Below are 26,145 nucleotides of genomic sequence, written 5' to 3'. Positions count from 1 at the left end.
GAGAGAGAGAGAGAGAGAGAGAGAGAGAGAGAGAGAGAAAGAAACAGATTTTTCCCACAATTTATTTCTTCTCTGTTTTGAGTTTTCTTACCTTTTCAGGAAAGTGATATGCTGGATGATAGTCTGAGGCGGCACGGTGAGGGGGAAGGATACTTCCTTTCTCATTGCCTTTTTTCTTGACAGGGATGTGTCTCTAGCCCAGCCTTGGACCTCCAACAGGTCCTCTCTTTGAGGCAGAAGAATGGGAATTCTTCCTCCCAGCCTTTTTCTCTTGACTAGTCACTTTTTTCGATCAGATTTGCCCATTTTCAATATTTTTTCATATGCAGTGGGAAATCTTTTCAAAGTGTTAGCAGGGTATGATGCAGATGGAGTGGCTTTGTCATTGGAACTGTTTGTAGTTTCATAAGGAGGCACTTTCCTACGAGTATAGCACAGTGGGTAGCATGTCTCTTTCGGACGTAGAGATTCATAGGAATAAATTTCAGTTTTACCCTTTGCTAGCTGGTGAACTGGAACAAAAGTGATTGAGTTTCTTCTCAAGTAGTATATAATAATCTGTCTGGTAGGGTAAGTGATTTTTAGAATGAGATGATGTATTGGTTATAAATTCAAGGCATAATAATCAGTAGGCTTGGTAATGATTTAGTTATGATTCTATTGTTTGTGAATTTTCTCTACTGTTTTATTGTAAAATATCTCAAATATCTAAAAAAGGTGAATAACATTGGGTAGTGAACACCCATAAACATAACTTGAACATGTTAAGGAAAGACTCTATCACTGAACTACATCTCTAGGCCCTTACCTCCCAAGTTTTATAAATAATATTTAAGTATATTTGACTTATGACAAGCATATTCACCTAGAAATCTTTTTATTCATCTTATTGTAATACATTTCAAGGTAAATCATAGACATCTCCCCCTAAATAATTAAAGTTTTGTATTTTCAACTAGAGTTCAATATTAGCTTATGATACTTATTATTATTATCATCATCATTATTATGATTACCAAAATTATTATTACTGTTATTTTAGAGGCAGGTTATCAATATGTATCCCTAGCTGTCCTGGAGCTCACTATGTAGACCAAGGCTGGCCTCAAACTCACAGAGATACACCCACCTCTGCCTCTGCTGGGAATAAAGGTGTGCACTACTACACATGAGCCTAGTTCATGATGTGTTTTAAATAATTTAATTTAAAATATAAACTAATAGACTTTGTTTTGACAGTATTCATGCATGCCTCATTTTGGTTGCTCTCTCTCCCTCTCTTTCCCTATATCTCTCTCTCTTCCATCCCTGCTTGTACACTTCTGCCCTCATTGTTCATCCTTACAGTTTTTGCAGTAGTGTTGATTATGTAAGTCAGTCTTCCCTGAAGATATGTAATATTTCTATACCTTGGAAAGTTTCCCATCTGTCCTCTGAGCTGTCTTCATTTTGACACAGAATATTGCCTGTGATTTTCAGAGGTAGACTCTAGAGACTTATTATAGGCTGATGACAGGAGTGTTTGTGAGCTGTGTGGTGCATGACATGTCTCTGATCATACCACAGATGTTGGAACTAGGAGCTATGTTTCTTCCATAATACATTTTTGTAAAAGTATAGCCCTTCCATAAAAATGAAAAGGAGTGTATGGGCACAAAAGAATAGCAGTGGTGAGGAGCCAATTTTGTTTGACCAAAACGAAACCCAGTACTTAGTATACTAATTTAAAAAAAAAAACAGTCCTTCATTCAGCAAACATTTAGCTATCTGAGACCTTCCTAAGCACTGTGGCAGACATTGTAGAATCAAATGAATACAGATAGTATTATAGGGGTTGTGATAAAAATAGAGAGTATGGTACAGCACCAAGGAGGGCACAGTTTGGCTCTTTCAATCTTGGAAACAGATAAGGAAGATCTCAGAGAGGAGGGGATATTTGAGCTGGGTATTATAAAGACCTAGATGGCCAGCCTTCGTATAATTGAAGAGTAAGAACAGAGATTTGAAGATGAGCAGAGGAGTGAAGGAGTGTTGTGGGGAACGGTTTTCCTAAACTAGAAAGGCTATATAGATTAAGCTCAAGTGAAAAGTATGTAGGGCTTTACACAACATGTGAATGTTTGCATTATTTCTGCAGTGCAGGGAGAATTTAAAAGATTTATTTGTTTATGATGTTTGCTTAGGAATACTATACTCAAGAGACTGAAAAACTTAAAGAAAGAAGAGAGATTTGCTTTTGGTTGTTCTGGAAGTCATTGTAGAGCCTAGCCTGACTTCATACCATACTTGTGTCTCTGCCTCTAGTGTTTTGATGTTACGGGCATATGTAACCATGTCTAATTTTAGTTAGATGTTTAAGAGTGCCTTATGATCAACTTATAAGCACATTTCTTCTTTGTGTTATTGAACTATAATTTTATATTATCTGACTCTTCCTCTGTTTATCTTGCTTCCTTTTTTTTTTTTTTTATTAACTTGAATATTTCTTATATACATTTCGAGTGTTATTCCCTTTCCGTTTTCCGGGCAAACATCCCCCTCCCCTCCCCTTCCTTATGGGTGTTCCTCCCCACCTCCCCATTGCCGCCCCCCTGCAACAGTCTAGTTCACTGGGGGTTCAGTCTTAGCAGGACCCAGGGCTTCCCCTTCCACTGGTGCTCTTACTAGGATATTCATTGCTACCTATGAGGTCAGAGTCCAGGGTCAGTCCATGTATAGTCTTTAGGTAGTGGCTTAGTCCCTGGAAGCTCTGGTGGCTTGGCATTGTTGTACATATGGGGTCTCAAGCCCCTTCAAGCTCTTCCAGTTCTTTCTCTGATTCCTTCAACGGGGGTCCTATTCTCAGTTCAGAGGTTTGCTGCTGACATTCGCCTCTGTATTTGCTGTATTCTGGCTGTAACATTTCTGAAACAACTGCTGGCAATTTGGGATCCTGGGTTTGGGGCTATCAGGTAATCATGTGTGACTCCTGGGGCAGTCTTTGCCCTTTGCTGGTACAGTTATGCTACAACAGAGACCAGAAAGAGTTTGTCACCTAACTTGCATTCATGTGTAGATGCTGTTACATTATACCATGAGACTACCAATGAGTTTTTCATTCTCTCACCCATTCACCAGACATACAGTGAGTACTTATCATTGAGCAAGCTCTCTTTATACTTCAAAGCTAAAGTCATAAAGAACATGACTCACCAGCAAATAGTGAAAAAGATAAATACATTAGTACTATACTAGACTTTCCCAAGCCCTGGAAAGGAGGCATTATATGGATATGTGGAAGAAGTAAAATCTAACTGGATTCTCTCTGTGTCAGAATTCTTTTACCTGCACAGTAAGATTAATAATGGTGATGGTGGTGGTGGTGGTGGTGGTGGTGGTGGTGGTGGTGGTGGTGATGATGATGATGTTTTCTCCTATGGTTGTCTTGCAGATTGAGAGTTCTTCCTTGGCATGCAAGCCTACACACCCATTTGTTGTCCTTTGTCAGTGCTTCCAAGATGTAACACATTTGATACAGAGTTAACCAAGTCGGCATCAGAGTTAACTGAGTTGGCTCTATGTACATCTGACTCTGATATCACATTTTTCATGTCTCCCTAGGTTGTCAGCTATTCAGCTGGCAACCAGTTAATTAAAACTTTCACCAAGGGCTGGGAACATAACTCAGTAGTAAAAGTGCTTGTCTGTTATGCAAGAGGCTGTGTTTCGTGCCTAATACTGGGAAAATAGTTCTGGAAATCTGTGAATGCCAACACATGCATCTTCATTAGTGCTGTGGTGGAATTCTTTGTATTCTCTCTCTTAAACAAGAGTCAGATTGGGCTCTCTATACTCACACCCAGTGGTGCTGAAGGTTGCTGCCAGGCTGGCTTAATTTAAGCCTGTGACTTCAGACTCAATGCTATTTTCAACCCAAAAGATGCCTGTTTCCAAATAAAAGGTGAGACCTTTGGACAGAAAACAGATTATCTTCTTCTGGTTTAATTTTTTAAAACTGTGTTTCTCATTTTCAGTTAGACTCTTCAAAACTATACTATTCTGTTCAGCTGTGTAAAGTGGCTGTTGGAAGCTAGAAACATTGGAAGGGCATTGGACACTGAGAAGGTCTCTGGACTAGCTACTGGGTCTGGCTTCATCATTAGTTCTACTGTCACAAAATATCCAAGACTGGGCAATTTACAAACAGTGTAAACTTATTTATCACAGTTGTGTCAGTGGAAATCTAAAATGAAGGTTCTGACAGGTCCTGTATCTAGTAAAGGTGTGGTCTCAGTTTCTAAGATGGCACTTGGCTGGCCTGGCACTCACAATGTAGACCAGGCTATCCTCTAACTCATAGAGATCTGCCTGCTTCTGTATCCCAAGTGCTGGGACTAAAGGAGTTTATCAGCACATCTGGTTTTTTTCAGCCTTTTGATGATATTGCCAACGTAAGTCAATCACTTCCCCAAAGGAGCCACCTCTTGTTACTACTTATCTATTACTGGTGGAGGTGGAGTTCTCACACAGGTATGCCAAGCACTGAGACTCTAGGCTCATCTCTATTCTGCCAGTTTAATTTCACTCCTGGAGGTTATCTTTAGGGACAATTTATATGTTTCTTTTAACATCCAAGACTTTAAGCTTATAACCTTATAAAAAGCCAAAGATTAAATTTAACTAAATGGAATCTTTATCCTTTGTCTGAATGTTTAATATATGAATTTTGGTCAAATACAATCTCCTTTCGTACTAGATTCAACTACTGCAGATAATTCTTTTAGTCACCTGTTCACCTGCTTATACTATTTAAAACTGTCACGAGCTTCATCTTCGTTTCTGAGAAGTGGGGGCAGAGTCTGAGAAAAAGACATTTCAGAACTAGAGCAGAACTCAGTGGGCCTTCATAGCTATACAGAGTGGCTTTCGTGGAGAATTGCACAAAAGGAGCTTGTCTCAAATGAAATGACGTACGTCAGCTGACGCTCAGTTTTGTCATATGAAAAGCAGTAACACCTCAGAGCTGTTGTCATGTTTAAATGAACTAATGGAAGCTAGACCCAGCAGTGCAGGCCTTCAAGTCCCTGCCACCCAGGGGGTTTAGGCAGCAGGTTTGTCTACTTAGCAACTTAGCGAGACCCCATTTCAGAAAAAAATAAGGCTAAATAAAAGTTAACCCAGAAAATTATTAACCACTCAGACTCAAATCTGGAAAATACATGTGTGTAAAAAGTAAAATGAAGTCTACTGTCTCCCAAGAGCTTCATATCTGTATGGTGATCCTATTCAACCCAGAACAGACCCACAGACCCACAAACACTCACACAGACACACTTACACACACACACACACACACACACACACACACACACACACACATACACACAGACATTCACAAATACATGAGACACATACATAGACACACATAGACACACTTAAACACAGACACATACAAAGACACACACAGATGTAGACACATACAGACAGACACACAGACACAAATACTGACAGAAACACACAGACACACATGAACACACACACATAGATGCAGTCACACACACACACATACACACAAATACACACACACACACATACCCAGACAGACAGACAGACAGACAGACAGACAGACAGACAGACACAGACACACACACACACACACACACACACACACACACACACACACACAAAAGTCTGGTGGCTGCCTTGACCAAAAGTTCAATATGAAATTGTTGGATTGGAGATTTTCCAGTTAAGATTTGCAGTTAAAGGGCCAGGTGCAGCTTGGGTATCTTTTTCTTCTTGCCATAATTAAATGCATGGCCTTGGGTGCTAATGTATGGAACTGAGAAATAATAGTGACTATCTAACATAGTTATTTAAATTATAAATAGATTGTCGTGGAAGTAACCGCCATGAGGACCGAGGTTTGATCTGTACTGTTGTCTGCTGAACCTGTTCTGCTGATGAGCTCGGCATGAGGTAGGTGGTCATAAACATTAGCTGGGGAGCGGGCCTTAGTAGTAAATAGAGCTTTTACAGCCCTACTTTAGTGATTCCTCTCATAGCATGGTGGTTTCCTTTGGAGGATTCGTGTTTTCTAAAACTCACAGGTTATTTCACCAATGGTGATTCTTGGTTATTTACATAGAGATTTAGAAGGGACCCTGTGAAGAATTAACATCATTTCTCAGGCAAGAAATTATTAACAGTGATTAAGGGAGGCTGGTTGTTGGGGATTTTACCCAGGTATCTGGAGTCTTTCAGGAAAACAGTACTTTATTTTTGGATTTCCCGACGGCTGGCATAGCTTTCACACGTCTGAACTGAGAAAGTCAAGTCCAGGCGCATGCTAGGTCTCTCAGCAGCTGCAAACATGGTTGCTAAGTCAGCAGGTGCTTCAGAAGACCTTTTAAATCAGACGCACTTTGCTCTTCTCTGCAGCAGGGACTTTTTTGTTTTGCAAATAATGGAGCATTTCCTGTCTGCTTTAAGTCTGTCAAAGTGCAGCAAAGATAAAGACTATTTGTTCTTTCAAGAAAAATCAACCTTTATTTTTAACAAAACCAGTAAACTGTTTTACCCCCAAGAATGATGTTATTAAGTTACAGTGAAGCTTCCCCCAACCCCCGCCACCTCCCTTAAGAGAAGCAAGTGACGGAAAGGGAATTTAAAGTTGTATTTCAAACACTTACCATGCCTGAATGCTTATTTTCTAATTCAGTTTGTAAGTGAGTGTATCTAGAAAAGGCTGACAATTAGTATTCTGATTAGATGTTTATGAGAAGCAGTTTTGAATCCGTTTTCATGATTTGCTCACCTCGTGAAGGCATTACCCTACCCATGTGTAGATGGTAATAATGGGAAGGCAGGACATTTGTGTGCCATGTTACAGGCCGTGTGCCCTTTTGCATGTGTGTTACTCACCTTCGTCCTCTTAACACTGTGTGAGAGGACTTTTTAAATAATTTCTTTTCTATGGTATGCACAGGAATTAAGGTTCTCGTAAGACCGGTACTTTAGTAAGATTTAAACTTATAGTGATGTTCTTCCTGCTACTGTGTCCAGCAGAAAGCCCGGGAGTGCATTTGCATTAGTCTTTATATGGACTCTGATCTGTCAGCAAGCCCTGAAGAGCTGTTGTGTTCATGAACCTACAAACATTTACTCAGAGACCCCATGGGGAACGTCTGGTGTGAGACAACAGATAATGTGATACTTAATTTCTATAAATATTAGTTTGGCACCTACTATGAGCCACGTCTGGTTCTTGAAATTAGAGACAGAACAGAAAAACCTCAAATCCTCAATCTTGTAGGGCCCTGATTTAACAGGTAAAACAGGGCAGTATCTATTAATAAATATTCTAAGGAGGAAGCAAAAAAATCCAGAGATGGGGTTAATGAAGTGTGGTCAGGAGGGAAACTATTAGGAATACAAGAAACACACACAAGCACATACATGGATACATACATACACAATGCATAAATACACAATGTACACACGCATGCATAAATACATATACACACATATATACACAAACATACATATACATATGTAGCTACATACTCATATGTACATACATATACATACATTTATGCACATACATGTATATGTATACATACATTCACATATATACTTATACTTACATACATGTACACATGCATACACATGTATACACATATATATACATATGTACACACATGTAAATACTCATATGTACATATATACACATATATGTGCACACACATATACAAACACAAACATATATACATACATATACACATACATATACATACACACACATACACACCAGGAATACTTTGTCAGGTGGTAGCGTTTGCAAAATCATCTGATTAAGGACAGGAGCCAGCCATGAGGCTGTTGGGGAAGGATACTCCAGAGGCACAAGCAAGGCCAAAGGGCCCCTAGAGGTAAGTTTCTTCGGATTCTTCCAGCAAAGGGAGGAAATCTTTGGGGATCGAATGTTCTAGTGGTCAGTGAGGAAGGCACTGACTCAGATGAATTCAGGGAGGCAACACAGGTTTGGGTAATGCAAAACTTGCAGGTTCTAGAAACTTCTTGAGGTTTTATACTGATTGAGATAGAAAACCAGAGAACTGGAGGAGTAACATGGACTGATTAAGGGAAACATTTCTTTGTGTTTCCACACTCTTGCAAAAACAGAGTCTCATGAACTGCAAAAAGTTGTTTTGACTTCTAGGTCGTTTTGACACAAATATTTGAAAACAGATTTCAAAGTTTCTGGAAAAAGTACTGTGACTCAGTTTTCAGTCCACGTAGACATATTTCCTGTCAACTTTCAAACGGTGCATGGATCTGTAGGCTGACACTCAATTAAGGAACATCCCACCGTGTGTGTTTATGAGACTTTCGGGGTACTATTGCCCACCCTCCACTGTCAGGCCTTGCTCCCTTGATTGCCTTGTGTTAGCAGATTCAGTCTTCTTTGGTTCTGGGTTTGGGTGGAAAAACTATGAGACTGGCACATCAAGAAACTTCTTATGTGACAAAATAGATACAGCTTTCCAAACTGTTTCAATGTTCAGCTTTATGCATGAAGAATATCTCTCATATTTTCTTTGAGTACAGTCATAAAGAACTGACAACCTTACTTTTTCTTGTCTCCCTCCCTCACAGCAATGGTGACCTAGACCCGTGGTCAGGAGGTAGAGTTACTGAAGATCTCTCTGATACTCTGGTGGCAGTCAGCATCCCAGAGAGGGTCCGTTATTTAGATCTGCGATCCAGCACCCACATAGATCCGCCATCCTTGCAGATAGCTTGCTCGGTGGAAGTCAGACACATGAAGCAACGAATCTTAACTTTCTATGGCAACTACAGAAGGCATCCCTGAGCAACTTTTAAATATCACCATTTTTACTCTCCTTTTTTGTTCCCTTCACCTACATACCCATTCACTTTTATTTTTTTTTAATATGTAATTACTTTCTCTCATTTTATTTGTTGGGCCAAGGTTGAGACACAAAAGAGTGACAGGGTAGGCACAGCCATCCCACCTAGGTGACTCCTCCTGTCTCACTGTCTTTGTGTCATCATGGCAGCTCACAGGCCATCAGAACTGGCATGGTTCCTCACTGCCTTTCACCAGAGGGAGAGCCCTTCTCTCACCAGCGGGGAGGCCTCCTTGGTTTTGAGGCTGAAGTCTCTCTGGCCCATTGTAAGCCCCCATTCGTGCCACAAAAGGGAAGGCAGAAGCTCGATTCAAAACGCTGCAGCTGCCTCTGGTAGGATGTGGGATGCCAGTCCAGGAAACGGGGCAGCTTCCTTTGAGCCCGGAGTGACTCTGAACGGGGCGGCCATAAAGAGCCAGGCAGACCTACCTGTGATTGCTTCAGTCTCCCTCCAGCTGTTGGGAGGTCAGTGTGCCTGGGATGGCTGCTTATGGAAAGTCCTTTTTCTCTTTCCCACTTGGCAGCTCTCCTTAGTTCTGGGATATTTGCCACCGGTGGTACTGCCAGGAAGGAATCTGGCCTTCTCCTGTTCCATTTCTCTTTGTTTCAAGGTCAGTTTTGTGGTAATTTACTTAAAATATGCCAACTTAGGAAAATCGGTTTGGTCTTTCACTTTAGATGGGAGCAGGCTCGACGTTGTGGATAGTTCAGTAGAAAAGACCTTTAAATTTGATGAGTAAGCTATTCAAAGGTTGTCTTTAAAAAATATTTTGTCTTCTGATCGTTGCTACCAGAATCATTAAAGCCTTAAGCATCAGGATACCAAACAGCAGGTGAGGTGGGGACTTTCTTGTATGGCTTTCAGAAGACAGAGTAACTCATGCCGGCAGCATATTTGACATTAATAAATGGCGGAGTCTTCCCATTTCCCAGGAGTTGGGACTTTCACTGAGACCTTTCTTTCAAGAGGCTTTTCTAGGATGGGAAATAAGGTCGAATTCAAGCATTTCAGAGGCACACAGAGACAGTTTCTTTTCTGCCGAATAAGGTTTTTCCCCCAATTTCTTTTTTATTTCCTCAGTAAATTTCTTTTCCCCTGTCTTTGGGAACATATAATGCCTTTTTAAAAAGGATACTTGGGCTTGGTCATTTCAAAACCAAAATCTCAGTTAGGAGATTGCTGTTTCCCTTCCCTGGCATCCAGAAAAATCTGGGTCTTGGTTTGGAAGCCTTTAGTTCTCACTCTAATGAGCTGTCCTTAGAAACAATTTGAGTAGTACTTTGTCTCAGCATCTGAGAACTGTCTTTTGGGGTAGACATTCAAGTTAAGACAATACTAGTGTTTGTCTACTAAGAAGTTATATAGTACACCCATGAGGCTTTAATACAGGGCATTCTTAATTTTTATTTGAGACTTTTAGCCCATTTCTTTTTACTTATTTAGAATCCTTAAAAAACTTTTGAAATGTCATTTAGTATCAATTGTGAGGAGGCATTATATTTTTCTGAAGAAATAAGTTTTAAAACAAGAAGGCTTTTTGATTTTATATTGTACTATATAAAGTTAGCCTAAGTGTATTGCATTAAACTTTTATTTAAGTTGAAAAGCAATACATATCAAGTCTTATTAAAAATGGCTGGGCATGAACATGCCGTCTCAGCGCTTAAGGTGCAGAGACAAGAGAACGTGCTTGCAAATTCAAGGTCACCCTTGCCTATGCAGTGACTTCCAGGCCAGCCAAAAAGCAAAGTTGACTCAAAACAGACAAACACTAAATCTAAAACACCAAACAATAGCCAACATCCCAGCCCCCAAAAGGTTCTTTTTGCAGTGTTTAGTATGTTTCTTTAGTCTTTTTATTGTAAAAAGTTCTTAAACCATATACTAATCATAGTGGGTTATGATGTTGTGATATTTCTCCCAATGTTCTCTTTTCTTCTTCATCCCATTCCTGCTTATCCTGTTTCACTGGGGCTTCTCACAAGAGCATAAGCAAGAGGATTTGTTTGTTTCTTTAACAAGAGCATAGGCAATGCCTCTCCCTCTCCCAGCTACCATTTAATTGTCTATGGATCTTCTGGGAAGGGTAGAGTCTCATGAACCTCTTCGCCAACCAAGTCAGAACATTGATGGGTCCAGTCTTGTGCATGACTGGTGCGGGCAATCGCAGCTGCTGAGAGCTCAAGAGTATAACTGTCGTGCAATGCCTGCGAAACAGCATTGTGCATCACTCCACTCCTGGCTCTGATGTGAAGGGATGATACAGATGTCGCACTTACAGGTGAACACTGAGCTGCTGTTTATGCTCAACACACAGATAAGTTCTGAGTCTGTATAATAACTGCTGTCTCCTGTAGAAAGAAAGTTTTCTTGCCAAAGTGCTTAAATCAGCACTAGTTTACAGGAATAAACAGAAACATCTAGAAAGCACTTTTATGGACATATAATGTCACTTTATCAAAATAGCAGTGGCAGCTCCCCGCTAAGACCAGTGTTCTCCCCGATCATGGACCTTCTACCAAGTTTACAGTTGCAAATCCACTCCTGTTGAGCAGGCCTCAATCTCAATAAGAAAATGGTTGGTTACGCTCCAAATAGTCATGCTACTACTAAACTTGTTGGCATGTCTGACAGCTTACTGATACTCACAGTGATGTGCACCCGCAGCCCTGGGTTCAAGGACAGCCTGGCAACAAACTGATAATCTTTGTAAGGAAAAGGAGAAAGCTTGTTTAAAGAGTTTGTCCACATTTTCTGTATCTATTCCTCTGTTGAGGGACATCTGGGTTTTTTCCAGCTTCTGATTATTATAAATAAGGCTGCTATGAACACAGTGGAGTGAACATAGTCCTTGTTATATGTTGGAGCATATTTTGGGTGTATGCTGGGTCCTCAGGTAGTGCTATGTCCAATTTTCTGAGGAACCTCCAGACTGATTTCCAGAGTGGTTGTACCAGCTTGTGGTACAATTTACACAATGGAGTACTACTCAGCTATTAAAAACAATGGCTTCATGAAATTCACAGTCAAATGGATGAAACTAGAAAATATCATCCTGAGTGAGGTAACCCGGTCACAAAAGAACACACATGGTATGTGCTCACTGGTAAGTGGATATTTAAAAAAAAGCTCAGTACCCATATGAAGCTCAAGAAGAAGGAAGCCCAAAGTATGGATGCTTCAATCCTTCTAAGAAGGGGGAACAAAATAATCATAGGAGGGAGAGGGAGAGAAGGACTTGAGAGGGAGAGAGGAAGAAGATGGAAAAAGAAGGGCAAGACCAGGTATGGGAGGAGATGGGGGAGATGTACAGAGGTTCAGGTAATTGAACAAGGGTGTGTAGTAGTGGGGGATGGGGAACTGGGGGTAGCCACTAGAAAGTCCCAGATGCCAGGAAAGCAAGAGGCTCCCAGGATGCAAAGAGGATAACATTAGCTGAAATGCCCAACAAAGGGGAGAGAGAACCTGTAAAGACCATGTACAGAGGTTAGGCATGGCCCTAATTAAGAAATGGGACCACCCACCTATCTCAAAAATATTAACCCAGAATTGCTCCTGTCTAAAGGAAATACAGAGACAAAGAGTGAAACAGAAACTGAAGGAAAGGTCATCCAGAGATTGCCCTACATGAGGATCCATCCCATATGTACACACCAAACCCAGTCACTATTGCTGATGCCAAGAAGTGCTTGCTGGCAGGAGCCTGATATTGTCTCCTGAGAGGCTTTCCCAGAGCCTGACCAATGCAGATGGGGATGCTTGCAGCCAACCATTCAACTGAGCATGGGTACTCCAATGGAGGAGTTAGGAGAGGACTGAAGGATCTGAACTCCATAGGAAGAACAGCGATGTCAGCCAACCAGACCCCAGAGCTCTCAAGGACTAATCTACCAACCAAGGAGTACACATGGAGGGACCCATGGCTCCAGCTACATATGAAGCAGAAGATGGCCTTATTTGGCATCAGTGGGACGGGAGGCCCTTGGTCCTGTTGGAATTCATTGCCCCAGTGTAGGGGAATGCTAGGGTGTTGAGGCAGGAGTGGGTGGGTGGGTAGGAGAGTACCCTCATAGAAGCACAGGGAGGGGAGATGGGATAGGGCATTTTTCAGAGGGGAAACTGGGAAGGGTGATAACATTTGAAATGTAAATCAATAGAATAATCAATAAAAAGAAATTAATAAAAGGAGGGCTTCCACAAGATCACCTCTGAATTCATGAGACAGGAAAGACAGACACAGAATATGAGTAAGTTTTGTTTGTTTCTTCTTTAGTTATCTTAGAGGTAATGAGTACACTAAAGAAAATTTTAAGGTGCTAAAGTTCTTTTCAGCAAGTAAGGGTACTTGACCTTTCTCTTCTTTCTTTCTTTCTTTCTTTCTTTCTTTCTTTCTTTCTTTCTTTCTTTCTTCCTTCCTTCCTTCCTTCCTTCCTCTCTCTCTCTCTCTCTCTCTCTCTCTCTCTCTCTCTCTCTCTCTCTCTTTCTTTCTTCTTTTAGAGAGAGTTCTTTCCATCGTTTGTGTCAGGCACAATCCTGTAACTCCAGCTTTAGGGGATCAGAATCAGATGCCCTCTTCTGGTCTCCATAAGAACGTGCTCATGCTCGTACTCTTGTATACACACACACACACACACACACACACACACACACACACACACACACACACACACACACAACATGCACACACACACAAAATGCACATACACACACACACACACACACACACACACACACACACACACACACACACACACACACACACACATGGAAACTTCTTTAACATCTGTGGAGTGAATGGATTATCCAAAGCAGCCAGCTTCCGACATGTTAAGAGAATGAGCAGACCTCAGGAATCCAGCCCAAGCATCAACCTTGCTGGTCAGGGCTTATCTACAACCTTACAACTCATTCTTCGGCATGACTTAAAGTTGATTCCAAATTTATTATGTTTCACTTTACCGCTGTAGCTTAGTCTTTGAACTTAAGCGTCAAAGTCTCACTAAACCATCATTTGAAACAAAGGGGGAATTTATTGAAACCATACAAAAGTCTCTCCCAAGGCTGCGGTCATTGAGGAAATAGTTCTGATTTCTGCCAAGTCTGTAAGTCAAGGTGGCACATTCTCTGTCTCTGGCTTTCAATCATGACAACTAGGTAGCAGCCTGAGGGGGTCAGCTTTGTTTCTGAGTTTTACCATAGAACTGAATTTTCCAGAGATTGTAAAAGTATCAATGCTGAGCCCTTTCCCAGAGTTTGTAGACTGTCCTGGGGTAAATCTCAGGAGGCTGTCTAACTGCTTGCCAAATGATTCTAGGACATCATGCCTTGACAACCACTATTGAAAAGTGTTCTGAATTTGAGTCTCTTTAGACAGGGCATGACTTTCTGTTCATCTTCACTCGTGTTTGTGCCTGACCTGTCTGAGGTTGGGAGCCCTGTTTCAGTCTGCAAGTCAGATGACGGCCCTTCTGTAAGCCAGCTTTCTCTTTTGCTCACAACCAGCCTAGAATGACTTCCCAGAGTGGCATCCTCAATGCCTTACAGCTTCTCATATTTCAGGTGTCTAAGGAAGGGCAGAGTCTTGAAAATATAGACCGTAGGGTAGAGGAGAAACAGGTTAGACACCTCAATCTTATGATGTCTGCCTGGAAGACAGGTGTCTGACAAAATGCCAGTATCATGTATAGTAAAAAGAGCCACAGGACTACATACCTTAGGTAAGATTTAAATACACACTGTGATTGTATAAAATGATGACCATAAGTAGTTTTCCTTTCATTTCCTTTTTCTCTCAACTGCAGGATGAGACTCAGCTCTGGAGTGTCTTGAGAGCACTCGAGAAGGTTCTCTATGATTGAGCATCTCCTAGCTTTCCAACTCCTATCTATCGGAGAATCTACCGGGCATAAAACATTGGTCTAGAGTTTAGAAACTACAGAGATGACAAAGGAAACACAGTATCTGTTCTAATTTTACATTTTAGTGGGATAAAGACACAAGCTGGCAAGCTTTGTCATGTGGTGGTTTGTAGGGTTGCTGGCCATGCTGCCAGGGTGGGTGCTGTGCTATAGGGAAGTGCACCTCTCCCAGGGTAAGAAAGTGCAGTCTGAGATGTGGGAAAACCAGAGCTGGTTTGGAGGTCCCTGAGCTTGTAACAGGGCCATGGCCATGGAGTTCTAAGGCTCTTGGAGATCTAGGCACCACTGGGAGTTGCGGAAGAGCTGAGAACAGAGTTGGGGTAGCAGGATGTGTCTAACTTGGGGTGGGGAGAAAAGGGAGCTCTAGTTAGTCCTAGTGGAGATAGTCCTTGGTCTGACAGTGGCAACCTCCATCAAGGTGGTTGTGGCTGGGAGTGTAGAGAGACTTTCTATGGGAGGCTAGTCTGCAGCTTTATAGGCAAAGGCCTTTTCTATGACTCCCCTCTGTGGACCTTGATGACAAGAGAAGGTTCCTGGTTCTAAACAGTGTATGTCATGGTGGAAAATGGATTCATAAAACCATACTCCACTTTTCAAGGTGGGCCTGAGATTAAATACCATTTGCAATACTGGAGCAGTGTTTGGGGAGGAAAGCTTATTGGCTAAGCCTCCAGGCCTTTAGGTACCTCACTAGCATGGAGAACTGTTTTGAGCCTACTTGACTGTGGCCACATCTCTTTTCCTATTGTCTTGTCTGAGATGTTAGAGATGCCTCATCTACATGTGAAAGGGCTTGCTCTTATATGACTGGTGGGCACAAATCTCTCTGGGGGGGGCTGTAGCTACATGACAGGGTCCTAATGCCTGGAGTAAGTGAAGCTCCTACCATCCCTTCAGGGTCTCTGGGGCTTCAAGCTTTTAGCTTGACCTTACCAGGCTTCCTCTCATGGTCCATGGACCTACAGTAGCACATATAAGTTGCAAAAAGTACTGGCTGTTTGCTCAGGACATTTAGCTAGGAGTCTGATTAAAAGCGAGGAGAATAACAACATCTTCTCAGAGATGTTGTATTTTCGCTGACAACTAAATGAAGAATGGGAGCTATACCCAGAAAGGGGATGGAGAGAATGCCTTGTGTAACATATTAAATGGAGTGAAAGAAGTTTGCTGCTGCAATGGTACTGCTGGCAACCATGAAGACCATGACCTAAATCATGATGGAAATATGAACCTGGGAAACGACCATGCAGACAGATCCTGACAGATATAAAGGATGAGAAACTACAAAGAAGTCTTCACATAGGAATGACAGAAACAAGTTTTCACTAGAAAATATCAACCTAGTTATAGAGTTGGGTATAAATTGTAGGGGAAGCAAACCAATAACATAGACCACTATGCAATTATTCATGGATGAGATCTTTGAGTAGTGACAAATATAAATGAGATATGAATGAATTAAGAGGGGTTCAATACAAAAAATTATTGGATGTGGTGAGTTAATAAATGTGCTGGTTACTGCTAGTTATTGGCAGTATTTAGACTTGCCTCTGGGTAAATGAGCCTCTAGGCATACTTGTGGGGGATTATTGGATTAATGTGGGAAGACCTATCTTAATAACTGGGGCTATTCTCTCAATATGAAATTCTGGACTCGGTGGACTGGAAATTGGGCTGAGCACTAGTATGCATATACTCCTTAGTAGCTCTCTATTTGACTATTGATGTGATGTGACTGCCTCCCTCACGCTCCTGATGCTGTAAGTTCCCCATTATAATGAATTATAAACTGAACTGTGAGTCAGAAGAAACCATTAACCTCTTACATTGCTTTTGCCAGAGTACTTTGTCACAGCAACTTAGAAGAAACTAAGATAATGGAGTTTAGTGGTGGGTTCTGTATGACATAGGCATTGGACAGGTATTAAAAGTAATGATCTCTGCTTTGTGCTACTGACTAGGTGGTGGTGCCATATCTTTGGGAGGGTTGGGAGGGTGCATGAGATTGGACTGGGTTTGACAGAGTGATCATGAGATCAGTATTGTCAAGTTGTGTTTTATGCAATATCAAGATAAACAAGTGGAGTTAGCCTTCAAGTGCTATTGAATATAGAGATCAGAAGCTCAGCCAGGGCTGAAAAACCATGGTAAGTGGACATTCAGCAAAGTATGGGCTTGAGGAACAAGTGTTTGAGGAACATACTTCAGAGCTAATGCTATATCACCCTTTTCGTGAAGCTAGAACATTTTCCCAAGCACTCTTTTTTTTTTTGACTGCACTGATGTAACCCTTCTCTTGAGATCTAGTATATTTTTTTTGTCTAAATTTGGATCTGCTTCTCAGAATTCAGTTCCATTCCTACTGTTTCTTTTTCATTTCATGAAGAATACCCTGTACTTCAGCCATACTGAACTTGTCATCTCAAATAATACTGCTCTTCTACCTACAATTTCTTTTCCAGTACTATTCTTCAGTAGTTCCCCCACAAATTTCTGTGCCTCACCCTTTTTTGTTGCTAGTATTGATTTTAATATTCTTGTTCTTTTGAAAAATTTCAACATTTTCCCCAACAAAATATTTTATTGATTATTTAGGAATTTCATGTAGCACACCCTGATTATACTCATTTCCCTGTCCTCAAGAAGAAGAAGGAGGAAGAGGAAGAAGAGGAGGAGGAAGAAGAGGAATAGGAAGAAGAGGAGGAAGAAGAGGAGAAGTAGTAGTAGTAGTAGTAGTAGTAGTAGTAGTAGTAGTAGTAGTAGTAGTGGTAGTGGTGGTGGTGGTGGTAGTGGTAGTGATAGTAGTAATAGCAGTCAACCAATTTGTGTTGCCCATATATTCACTGGAGAATGGTCAAACTCCCAGTGGTCAACCTCTTAAAGAAAACTGAGTCCTTCCCCATATGCATCTTTGACAGAAGCTATCAATTGTGGAGAACACTTTAGCATCCTTATCACAATTTTAAGGGCTCTCTTCAGTGGTTTTCTGTCTAGGCTACTACTTTTTATTGAGGTGTGGGGTAGGGCGGGTAGAGGTAGTAGGAGTGGTCAGAGAAGCCTTTTATGTCCATCTTTCTCAACTGTCATGGACATCACCACCAAAGTAGTTTCCTTGCTCTTTATAGTCATCAGGAGCACAGATCATGGACTTCCATATGGTTTCTGGTGACAACATGTGCCACTGACCTCTGCGTGGTTTCTAGTCACAGTAATAGACCGTAGACATCAACATGGTCTTCTGGGCAATATGGGCCACTGACACCAATATGATCTCCAGTCCATGGACATCAACATGGATTCAAGAGGTGGCACAGACCACAGTCATCCACATGACCTTTGACAGTAATATGGGTCACAGACATCACTGTAGGCTTAGATATTTCAAAATTTACTTTAATTATTTTTTGAACATTTCAACCTCCCTTCTAGCCCAATACCCACCAGAGGTAGGGGAAAAGAAAGGTTAATAAGAAACGAGGGTTGTGGATCTGTTTAGAAATAGTTCTTTGTCAGAACTATTCTTAGAAATCTTCATTGTCAGCAGTCCAGTCCACTAGCAAAACACCAAACATGAATCAGTAGTAGCTGCTTGATCCTGAAGAAACTGTGAGGATCCACTGATTGGCACTTTGGGGTTGTTGGAGGCAGCAAGAAGCAGCCAGAATACCACCAGAAGTTCTTCGGTGAATTTCTCTCTATGAAGTCATGACAAGCAATCAGTGAAGAAAGCAAGGGGGGACCAATGCAAGAAAGTCATCCACTATGTGTTGGGTTACACTCAAACTCTTTCCAAACATCATGTGTCCTCTCAAGCATCTGCTCCAGCAAAACATCACATGCCCTTTCAAGAGGCAGCTTCCAGAAAAACACCATGTGTTTGTTCTCAGAAAAACATCTTTTCATGTGTCTGCCTCAGTAAAACATCCTCTCATAAGACAGTTTCCAGAAAAACATCATATGACACAACTCCAATGAAATCAGAAATTCCCATTTTACATCAACATGGCCTCTGTCTCCAGCAGCGCCAACACGGACCCCAACATGGTTCTTGGCAGAAGCCTGGACCATGGACATCAATGTGGCCTCAGGCAGCATTATAGGCAACTTATATCAACATGGCTTTCTGTGGCAACCCAGGCCACAGACATTTATATGGCTTCCTGCAGTAGCACAGATTATAGACATTTACTTGGTCTCCCACAGGTCTCAGGCTTCCAATGGCAAGCCGGATATCCACGTGAACCTAGGACTGCTTCAACGTGGCCTGGGACAGGAGAGTGGGACGCAGGTACCGACATGGCCTCCGGGGCAACACAGACCTTAGAGGTCTTTTGAGTAGGTCCAATCCAGTAAATGACTGGTGGACATCCCGTTGTTGCTCAGAAGCAGAGTGATTGTACAGCTGGGCAGTGTGTTTCGGGGCAAAGTCTGCCCAAGCTCCAGGCTGCTACCCTACTCAGCAACCATACCTTCCTCCATCCACCAAAGCCTTCTCTCAACAACAGCCACTGCCTTTGTGTTTCGGTCCATTTCAACCATGCACTTACCACTCTATTCCTTTTTCGCTCCCACATCTCCGTCACATATTTGTTTGTGTTAATATCATTGGACACTCCAGTATGCCACACAGTATATGTTTTAATTCAAATAGTTTTACATGCAAATATTCCTTTCCATGAGTTGTTGGTCTGATTCAAGTTCTCTAGTTTCTGAAGCATCGTAAAGATTTGTCTCAGATATTCTGCTGTTGCCCAGAGTTAAGGTAATGTGGCTAAGCTAGGCAACCTGGGACAGGTTCTGAGAGAGCTTCTGGTTGTTCAACACCTCCCTGCCTTTGATGTTACACACCAGTCTAGTCCACACCAGTCCTTGTTTCTGGGTGACTGTTGTGCTTGTAGGCTATGAGCAGTACTACTGCCCTGTGATTTCTGTCTCCCAGCAGGGCAAGCAACACCAGAGCAGCTGCAGCAGCTCCATGCTGGGGGCTGGACTGGCCCTATTTTAATGCCACACCCACTCCAGTGGAGTCTGTGTGACGTGAAGCTCTTGTGCTTCGTTTCTATCCAGAACAGAGGCCTGTGCCTGAAATGGCTTGGCCTCCTGGAGGTCCCTGGTAGTCTCCCTCCAAATAGATGATGACTGGGGTCTATGCTTGCGGTGGAGGTGCCTTCTGTGTTTTAGCCTTGGTGATCTTAGCAACTTTAAGCCTGTCAACAATATCTGATTTTAAGAACATAGCAGGGCTGGAGAGATGGCTCAGTGGTTAAGAGCACCCGACTGCTCTTCCAGAGGTCATGAGTTCAATTCCCAGCAACCACATGGTGGCTCACAACCATCTGTAAAGGGATCTGATGACCTCTTCTGGTGTATCTGAAGACAGCTACAGTGTACTTGTATATAATAAATAAATAAATCTTTGAAAAAAAAAAAGAACATAGCAGTGTGGGAGGATGGTCATGTACCTTTAGATGTCTCAGGAACTGAAAGTTCAGAGTCGGAAACGTCTCACACCACCATGATCCTGATGAACTCAACGGCTGCGATGAATTCAACGGCTGCACCCATTAGTTCCCAGCAAATAGGAGAGAAGTTAATTGCAGTTACTAAGAACATGACTTTTCCCCCTTTTGGAAAAGTTTTGTTTAGCATGATTCAAAACAGTAATGATTCTTTTAGAAAGATCATAGACAAGTTCCAACAAGTTGAATAAACTTATCAAGAGTTAACTATGGTAACAAAAGTTTCCATACTATTTTGAGGGGCCATAAATATAGAGTTTAAACTTTATTAAAACAAAGGTAAATGTTGAATGCATACCTGGTGCCCACAAGTCTGGCAGTATAACTGCAGTTTTCCAAACTATTGTTTGCGGCTGAGAATTGTTTCCTAGAGTGTACATTCTGCTTTCCTCCTTGCAAGGGACGTTGGTGGGGTGATGAATAAGAGCTGGATGACTGCCAATTATGATGGACCTGTTCTAACTGCTTAATCTATGCCAAGAAGTAAAGCTTCTCACAGCAGCACACACCTCAAGTTTGTGTCTGTCTGTCACGCCGAATCCATTCTCTACCTGAAATCCAAGCCTTGGTCCCTCTGCTGACACACTCCTCTGGGTGGTCTGCGGCATTTAGTATTGACCTGTTTCTGTAGGAGCTCTAGGAAACTGCTCCCTGTAGGTCCAGGGCTCATTAGCATGACCTTTGTGCTTGCAGTCTGGGTATAGATTAGTCAGTCTCTGTAGCAGGTGATTTTGTTCTGCCCCCACAAGACAAGACTTGCCTCTTTTCCATAGTTGTTCTAGAGCTTTTCTACCACTGTATCACCCTTCTGAGCTTCCATGGGTCTCTCCAACACCCTTAGCTCCTCTGTATATGCAGCTAGCCACAGTCATCTTTGTATTGTACTGGCATCTGTTCTTTTTTTTTTTTTCATAGCAGCTTTATTTATTTATTTTTTTTGACACCATGGAATTCAATTTTATTTGGAAACTTGTGCAACACATAAAATTATCTGCAGCCCTCCATGGTTGAGAAAGCACAGATCTCAATCACCACAGTTTAATGTTAAAGTTATCAGAAGTCCTAAGAAGATCTCAAAGGTGGGACTGCAGAGATGGCTCGTTAGGTAAAGTGCTCGCCATGCAAACGTGAGGACCCAAGTTGAATTCCCAGCACCATGTAAGAGGCTGGTGACAGACATCTATCACCTCATTGTTAGAGATATTGGACACGTGGATATCACTGGCTATGCAAGCCTAGCTGCACCACAGAGATCCAGGTTCAGTGAGTGACTGTATTAAAGCCTAAATGTGATAGCTAGTTAGGAAGATTCTTGATGTTGGCCTCCTGCTTCCAAACACACTAGCATATATAACCACACTTTGTCATATGTGTAACCACACATGTGTATACCATACAGCATCTGTTCTTTTAAAGTTCACATCAGTTTGGCTACTCTTCTAGTGAAGTCATTGTCTGTTTCTTTATGGCGATTCATCCCTAATCTGGATAACAGAACCAGATTAACTAGTCTGTCAGCAAGAATGGAAGCTCTCTCATTGCGGGTGTTGCCTGATTTCATCTGTAGCACCTTCAATGAATGGTACATGACTTCTTCTAATTTAGTATTCAGACCATACATTGTGGGATGGTAAAACCATGCCAGGAAGCTTGGTGGGTAGAGAGGGTTGAGACCTGGAAACTAGGTGGGTACACAGCTGAGACTTAGGTGATTCCCCACTCCCTGCCAGATTCCTGATCTGGAACACTCCCCACATAAGGAAACTCGACCTGTGGTCACTTAGGCCCAGAACAGAGTTCTTTATGCTAATGAGGTTCATAGGGGTCCTGAAGGCTTAGCCAATAAGCTTCCCTTCCCAGACATTCCTCCCTGCAAAAGGTATTTAATCTCAGGTCCATCCTGAGAAGTTGGTACAGTATGGTATGCATCCATTTTCCATGATGAACATCCAATAAATGGTATAGATAAACATGCACCGTCTCTTTCATCTACCACCGCCATGAGGAACATGGAAAAGGCCTTTGCCTGCAGAGCTGCAGCCAATCTCCCATAGAAGGCCCATCTACACTCCCAGACAACCACTGCCAAGCTAAGGACAATCACTGATGAGCTAAGCGGAAGCTCCCTCTCCCCCTGGTCCCAGGCTAGTTGCTGGCTCCAGCCACTCGCAGCTCTTCCACGACTCCCAGAGGCACATGGATGTTTAAGAGTCTGAGAACCCGATCCTGGGCTCATCGAAGGCCCCAGGATCCCCGAGCCAGCTCTGGCTTTCCCACATCTCAGACTGAGCTTTTCCATACCCTGAGCAATACCTCGGTGCTTCCCGGAAGCCCGTCACCGGCCCAGCACCAGTATGGGATGTATGCATTCAAGCTTCCAGAATTTTGTCTCTTGAGTGGCTGTGCCCTGGAGTAGGGCAGAACTCGGACCAACGAATACATTGTCATATTTTTCTCAGTGTTGTCAGTTGCTTTTTAAGAAAAGCCAATTCTCAAAGGGTAAGCATCATGTCCTATTACTTCCTTGTCACCAACATTCAACATGGGAATAGGTAACCAGGTCTCCATAAAATCCATTGAATTAATCAACTTCAGATTGAGAGAAGCAAAAATTTTATAGATGGGCACATTTCCCAGCTCTAATGTGCTCACACGACCTTTGCTTTGATCATTATGGATACACAGAGGGAATTACTACATTTTCAGGACCTGGGAACCTGGACTTGCAGCTGGATCTTCCCTCCATGGTCCCTGGCACTTTCTTTTCCGATTCCAGCAGCTTGGCACTCTTTGTCAAAAACTGGTCATTTTATCGATCTGAGATAATGTTTCACCATGAAACTCTGGCTGGCCTCACACTCAAGATTCTTGTGATTCAGCATCCCGAAATGCTGGATTACTAGGCATGTACCACCATGACCACCAAAGAAAACTTAATATAGAACATGACCAGAGACCAAGGGAGTTGCTTCCTATGTATTTTAATATTGAGCACGAGAAGCTAACCAAGTTGAGGTGGAAAACAAACTCTCTCTCTCTCTCTCTCTCTCTCTCTCTCTCTGTGTGTGTGTGTGTGTGTGTGTGTGTGTGTGTTTTGAATAACTAACATCCTTAACAAGGTATACATGGCTATTCATCTCCAGATTGGTTCCTAAGACCCTGAGGTGCATCAGTAAATTTAATCAAAATTTCTCTTTTGAAATCATATTTGTCTTTCTTTTGGGTCCTTCGAGTATCTTTTGTAGAATCTTCTTAGTGCTCACGAATTCTTTTAGTTTGTGTTTATCATGCAAAGCCTTTCTTTCTCCTCTAATTATGAAGCATAACCATTCTAAATTGCTGCCTTTAGTTAGAGATAGTCCCTAGGCTAGACGGTCCTTGTCTCCCTTACTGATGCCACAAAACTCCACCCTGTAAGAGGCTGCTCTTAGAAAAAAAAGGTGTTGGCATACGCACTGGAGAGGAGTGGCACCAGCGGCTGTTGAAAAATGGCGACTGTTACTGAACTGAAAGCTGTTTTAAAGGACACCTTGGAAAAAAGGGGAGTGTTAAGACATTTAAAAGCAAGAATCCGTGCTGAAGTTTTCACTGCCCTGGATAATGATCGTGAACCCCGACCATCATTGTCTCATGAGAACTTTCTAATTAGTGGATTAATTAGGGATTATTTGGAATTCAACAAATATAAATACACAGCCTCTGTCCTCATAGCAGAATCTGGTCAACCTGTAGTTCCATTGGACAGGCAATTTCTCATCTGTGAACTAAATGCCTTTGAAGAATCAAAGGAGAACTCAATCCCATTTCTGGCGTGGTCCTCCAGATGGAGTCCAGAATGTGCTTCTGACAGAATCAACACAGCGCCCTGCAAACAAGCATCTCAGCTGCAAGCCCAGCAGAAGACCAGATGATGACCACCTGAGGAAGGACACAGTGCCAAGAACCCTGACTGAAGAGCTTCATGCTGCTGCACAGGCAGTCATTAGATGATGTGTACACCAGGCTCTTCACCTCAGCCGTGTGTGGAGTAACTAACTTATTCCCAATGCCATCAATTAGACCACCACTGTCTGTAAGAGTTTGAATGTCTGCAGACATTCAGCCACTCACGGTTTACTGCATCTGTGAAATGCTGAGCTGTCGTCTAGTTTGCTGGCTGCCACTGGGGGGAAACTTATTGTTTTCAGGATGTATTTTTAAAGTTCTCATTTGTGAAATCTGAAAGGGCTTTTTAGTACTTTGCATAGTTTGTTTTTTTTAAGGCCAGCTCTAAGGGCTGTTGATGGGCCACTGGTAAAGCACTTGCCTCCCATGTGCAAGTTCCTGGGTTCAATTATAGCGAAGAAAGAAAACACAAGAACAGGTCTTTGTCCATATGCTCTGTTCATTAAACTTTTTCCAGCTAGAATTATATGGACCTATAGAGAAAGTCATTCATATTTTGAAAAAAATATTTAAAGGGTCATTAAAACCAGAATTTATTTCCTATAAATTGATTTTTCTTAAAAAAATGAATTACTGTCTGCCCTGGCTAGTTTTATGTCAACTTGATGCAAGCTAGATTCATTTGGAAAGAGGGACTCTAAATTGAGAAAATCCCTCCATCAGATTGGCTGCTGGGCAAACCTGTAATACATTTTTTTAAATTAATGATCAATGTGGGAGGGCTCATTGTGGGTGGTGTCACCCTTGGGCAGGTGATCCAGGGTTCAGTAGGAAAGACTGAGCAAGCCAAGGGGAGCAAGTCAGTAAATAGCACTCCTCTGTGACCTCTGCATTAGCTTCTGCCCTGATTTCTCTCAGTGATGAACTGTGATATTGAATTGTAAGCTGAAATAAACCCTCTCCTTCCCAAGTTAATAAAAAATGTTATTTATTTTTATTTGATGTGCATGAATGTTTTACATACTTGTATATAAGGGCACCGTATGTTTGCACAGCCTTAGGAGGCCAGAAGAGGGTGTCAGAATTCTGGAACTGGAGTGACAGACATTGTGAGCTGCCATGTTGGTAGTGGGAACTAAATCTAGGTCCTCTGCAAGAACAGCAGGGTCTCTTAATCACTGAGCCATCTCTCCAGCCATCTGCTCTTAGATGTAAATCAATTGGGGCAGCACCTTACTCCCAACCCAGCATATCCTTTGGGTAATGCTTGAGTCAGTTTTGGTTGTCACATTTGAAGTAAGTTGAAGAGTTATCTGACTTTAGACAACAATTACATTGATGTTAAGGGACTTTAATCTAAATTGTCTCCATCATAATTTAAGAGACCTCCTTGCTTTACTCGGCTAGGAGGTAAGAATCTGACACTTAATTCAAATCGTTCTTACACAGTACTCTAAACAGCTAATCAGTGCTTAGGGCTTGGTGTAATACCTACTCTATGGTTTAATGCCTTTTGCATTGAAGCTTAATTAACAGTTTCCTCGGTTCAGCCAACTTACATCAAGTGTTTGGGTTGTTTCTTCCCTTGTGATTAATCGGTAAAAACATACATCTAATAGTGAATAAGCAATAATAAAATGAAGAAATAAGGATAAAGTCCAATATTCTCAGGGACTTCAAAGGCAATGGGAAGAGGTCATTGAATGGCAAGTAATTAAAAACATTGGGATCAGAATTATTATTGCATTTGAAAGTTGGAAAGCAAGACCATGACAGTCACGAATTTATCCAGAGAGTCTGAGAATAACATTTATACTTGGACTTGAGGGATGGGAGTTTGCTGAGGGTTACTGACGAGGGGTAGTGGGTAATAGGAAGACAGTTAAAGCATATATATTTAGACAAATGAT

At 41.9% G+C, this 26,145-nt stretch overlaps 1 pseudogene; it reads left to right on the top strand.

Moving 5' to 3' along the window:
- The first annotated feature begins 23,826 nt into the window (after nt 1-23,826).
- LOC116894227 lies at nt 23,827-24,453 on the top strand (annotated as a pseudogene).
- Nucleotides 24,454-26,145: the final 1,692 nt, after the last annotated feature.

The sequence above is a fragment of the Rattus rattus genome, chromosome 2, assembly GCF_011064425.1.
Source record: "Rattus rattus isolate New Zealand chromosome 2, Rrattus_CSIRO_v1, whole genome shotgun sequence".
Classification (NCBI taxonomy): Eukaryota; Metazoa; Chordata; class Mammalia; order Rodentia; family Muridae; genus Rattus; species Rattus rattus.
Note: the sequence above shows the minus strand (reverse complement) of the source record. Positions and strands in the feature narration are given on the sequence as shown.